Source organism: Theobroma umbraticum, unplaced genomic scaffold, assembly GCF_002168275.2.
Source record: "Theobroma umbraticum cultivar Fairchild unplaced genomic scaffold, ASM216827v3 scaffold_12.0, whole genome shotgun sequence".
NCBI lineage: Eukaryota > Viridiplantae > Streptophyta > Magnoliopsida > Malvales > Malvaceae > Theobroma > Theobroma umbraticum.
The window spans coordinates 659,167-664,035 of NW_018397272.1; the positions used below are offsets into that span (position 1 = coordinate 659,167).

The window sequence follows — 4,869 nt, forward strand, 5'->3', positions numbered from 1 at the left end:
CCTAGAATGATTCTTCATAGGCTAAGTGATTAATATGGTCATTAGTATTTTTTGAATATGAGAATCAATGTAGGATGGCAAATGATTGAATATGTACAATAACAAATATGATGAATAATGGGTTATGTTGAGTAATATGTATCATCCATGGATGATTCCAGGTGATGATATGACATGAGATATATATGTTCTGTTTGCGGACGATTTCTGAACGATGGATACTATGAGGTTAAGTTTGTCCATATCCCTGTGACTATGTATGATGCCTATAAGGATGGTGGTTTTGTCTCGCCTGTAATGCTATGATGCCATCTATTGAGATTATTCTGAATGATGACCATAGACTTTATCGTTTGCTTGACAATGGGGTGTGACTAGACTCCATTGTTTGCCATGGCAATAGGGCATGACATCATATTGTATGATGATTATAGATTCCATTGTTTGCTCAGCAATGGGGCATGACTTGACTCTATCGTTTGTCACATAGTACTAATTTGAAATTTGTGTTGGCATAAACTCATCTGGATATTATGATATTCTCGGGGTAAGATCACGCACACAAAGAGAGAAATCCATTTGAGAATGTGCTTGAATTGGAATTGAAACATGAATTTGAATAAGGCCTATATTTTTCCTTAGGTTAATAATTGATAGACATACTTTCGATGAAATTATAGGGAATCATTGAGTTAGTGCACTTTATCTCTAATTGTGGCAGTAGTAGTAGAAACAACTATATTTATTTTGTTTTTGCTATCTGAATTTGATTTTCGTCAATTACATCTTTTTTATGTTTTACTTGAGGACTAGAAAAATATTAAGTTTAGGGGTGTCATAACTTTATAATATAGAGTTATTTGGGCTTAATTTTGATAATAATTTAGCTTAGTTCTTGTAGTAATGCATAGAAATCAGTAAGTTTTATTTAATTATTTTAAATTAGTTATTGTAAGTGAGTCAATCTAATCTTAGTTAATTTTATGTTTAATATGATGTTAATGTAGTTAAGATAGATTGTTACTGATTTATTTGTATTTTTGTTGATATTTGATGAAAGAAGAATTTTAGTAGAAAAAGGAAAGCAATTTTGAGGTGCAGACCTCCACTGCAAATGTTTCGGTATTTTGACCACAACTTTCTATACAAAGCTCCAAATGGAGCGATTCTTAGACCATTGAAAAGCTAAGAGAAAAAGTTACAATTTAATATTAATATACAATTTTATGTTAATCACTGTACCTAGTTTGATAATTTTATTTCATAAAATTATTTTAATCCAATTTTGTTATTAAATATTGCTAAGTCCTCAATTTTCAATTATAATTTAGCTATTTTTAGTTGTTTTTATAATTATTTTATTTTTAAGTGATTTATTTTAATTTTATGTTATTTCTTTTAATTTGATTAATCTTTTTAGTTTTTTTTTACATTTTTGTAGGAACTAAGGGAATTGGGAATAATTTTGGGAAGTAAGGTGTTGAAAGACCTGAAAGTCTACTTGCATATACTTCAGTATTTTAGCTATAACTCGAGCTATTGAACTTTAAATGATGCCATTTTTAGACCATTAGAAAGCTAAGAGATAGAGCTACAACTTTCATGCGGATCACTTTACCCAATTCTACTTTGAAGATAAAGAAACTCACTTCAAAAAATGGCTGGACGTAATGTGGTGGGAATAGAAATTTTAAAGACTAACAATTGATATTTTTGGGCTACTCATTACACTTTTAAGCCCAATTAAATCATGGATCAACTTAGGAAACTATAGGTTAATTTTGTTAGAATAAATAGAATTTTTTAAGAGACAAGGTTATGCAACTTTTGGAGATTCAAGAATCTAGGAAGTGGAGGCTGAAACTTTGAGAGTAAGACTACAATTATTTGTTTTGTTTCTTCCTCAGCTTTTCTTTTTCTTGTTACTCTTAATGGTTGAATTTTATATAATCCTATTTATCTTTGCAATCATGAGTATGTAATTTTCTTTTTCTAGGATTGCAATTGAACTCACATGTAATCTTAATTTTTAATCTCTTTCTTACTTCTTTTTAATAGATTTTGTTCATAATGCTATTACTTGCTTGGCCACCAATTAAATTGATCTTGGAACCTAAACAAACTTGGGAAAGGGAGTTTAGTGTGGACTAAAATTGGGATAACATGTTATCATATTAATTGATTTACGTATAGGATAGGAATATACCTATAAGCTTTCTGTAGCCAGATTAGAGCTTGAACTTAATGAGTCTATTTTAATTTCAATTGATAATGGGATATAGTGTTTTGGTTAAAGTAGATATTTTTATAAGATGAGTCGGGAGACCCTTATTAATAATTTAGGACTCTAGGTTAACAATTCAACCTATTGAAATAAGTTAAGGAAGAGAGGTAAGATTTAGATGAAGTGTGAGCGATATTATAATCCTAGGCTTGTTTGATTTGATATTTACTCAAGTTATTATTATTTTGATTTTTCTTAGTTTAAATTTTAGTTAGGTATTCTTAGTTAGTTAATTTAATTATTTGATATTGATTTTTTAGATAAAATTAAATTGGGCTAATTTTAGTACTTAGTAAAATTTTATATCAATTATCTGTGGGACCGATATTCTGCTTACTTATATACTGTCTATTTAATACGTATACTTGCATAGTAGAATTTTAACTGACAAGTTTTTGGTGTCACTGTCAGGGAATTGTTTCTAGAATTTAACTAATACTAATACCAAGCAATTTAGTCTTACTTCAAATTTTATTTTTCTTGTTTTAATATTAGATTTTATTTGCTTGCAAATATCTTTGGTCATTGTATGCAAAGAAAAAACAACTTGAATCTTGTTCCTTTTGATCTTGAGATAAAACGAACTTTCAGAAGACACAGAAGGGAGAATTTGCAAAGCTTTAAATCAGACAATGGTTGAGGATAACAACAACAATGGCAATAATGCCATTAACCTGGTTCCCGAAGCGAATAGAGCACTACGAGATTATACTAGTCCTTTTTTGCAAGTTTCCTCAAAGCATTAGGAGACCTTCCATCAATGCAAATAATTTCAAAATTAAACCAGCCTACATTCAAATGATTTAGTCTTTAGTACAATTTGGTGTGTTACCTAGTGATGATCCTAATTCTCATCTAGTGAATTGCTGAAGATTTATGATACCTTTAAATACAATAGAGTAACTGATCATGCTATTAGATTAAGACTGTTTTCATTTTTTTGAGGGATAAAGCAAAAAGCTGGCTTAATTCACTGCCTAACGGGTCTGTTACTACATAGGACGACTTAGCTCAAAGGTTTCTAGCAAAGTTTTTTCCACTTGCAAAAACTGCAAAAATGAGGAATGATATCACCTAATTCACACAATTTGATGGTGAGTCCTTGTATGAAGCTTGGGAGAGGTTCAAAGAACTACATAGAAGATGTCCACATCATGGGATTCTTGATTGGTTGGAAGTTCATGCTGGGATTCGACCTCATGCTCAAACATGAAAAAAAATTAATAAATTAAAATATAACGTAGCGAAAAAATAAATTAACATTTAATAAGAGAAACTATCAAATCCAACAGGATCAATATTTGTGTTTTTCATATAACTTTCAAATAAATTATAAACACTCATAAGTTTAAGAGTTGCTTACCTTGCTCTAGATATCGTAATTAAGAGCCAGTTAAATCCAAACATAATTACTTCTTTACCTTTAGGATTTATCAAATCTTCAGCCACCCAAGTGTTTGGCCTCTAACAGTAATCCACACAGTGACTAAATAAGACATTCTCGAAGGTAAGATTTTACTTGTGCTAGCAAGTTTTGTTTATAACAAAAAGACCAAAATTCTCGCCGAATCATATTTTTGTCAGACAAAGAAAACTATTTTTCTTTTCTTATTTTATTAAACGGCTGGAAAGTGGTTTGAGGCTTCTTGTTTGTAGTTTACTAATATAACATATTTATATAGCCAAACTAATTTGTAACCCCAAACAACAGTTGTATTTTAATTTAATTAAATCTCTAAGAACTTAATTAATTTTTCACGTTATTTTGGTCTCTTCCAATTAAGTCTAACTTAATTAAATTATCTTTATTTAATGCCAATCATGTCACTTAATGTGTGTGACCCATTAGGCTTCTAACATGTTGGCAATAAATGTAAATTATAATCAAATAGCAATTTGATAATTAATTTATATTTATAGATCATGAGCGGCATCTAGCAATACATCATGCCACCTAAATATTAGAGAGTCAATTAAAGAATTTGACAAAGTCCTTTAGTGATAAGCCTTTTAGTGTAATACGGTCCTTTCATCAAATATCCTAGATATGTCATTAAGCATGGCTTGGTGTCTACTTACGACATTTCATATTAGTTCTGATAATTCATGACTAACCTTATGAATTTAGGAAATTAATTTTTCTAAAATTCATCATGCTTTGGCCAAAGACTTTATACAAGTTAATCAAGAATTAAAAACAAGTGAGATACATTCCCTCATATCACTTGGGGTGATGAATCCTCTCTTGACCACTCATTCACTTTTGCATGCTTCATGGCATACCCAAAAACACCCTGTTTAGGCATTTGGTTACTTCTAAACCCGTAAGGGTAAAATCAAAGTATGTCATTCCCCATACAAGATGACCTGGTGTCTCAAGCTTAAGGACTAGTTGTACGACTATCACATGAGAACATTTTTCATAGACACTTAAGTGAAATATCAAATGGAGTTCTCATAACGGGTCATATTCAGTGAACTTGTTTCTTAACAAGCACATACATATTAACCTCAAGTATCCCATATAATTCAATTTATGAAATTGATTGCTTACTTTTCAAATAAGGAAGCTTAACATGTACCAG

The 4,869-nt window shown here is 30.2% G+C and overlaps 1 non-coding gene across 1 annotated transcript; it reads right to left on the reverse strand.

Moving 5' to 3' along the window:
- Positions 1-3,338: 3,338 nt before the first annotated feature.
- Positions 3,339-3,445, reverse strand: LOC149526462 (small nucleolar RNA R71). Its single transcript, XR_016351972.1, has one exon. It is a non-coding gene; the product is annotated as a small nucleolar RNA R71 (small nucleolar RNA).
- Positions 3,446-4,869: the final 1,424 nt, after the last annotated feature.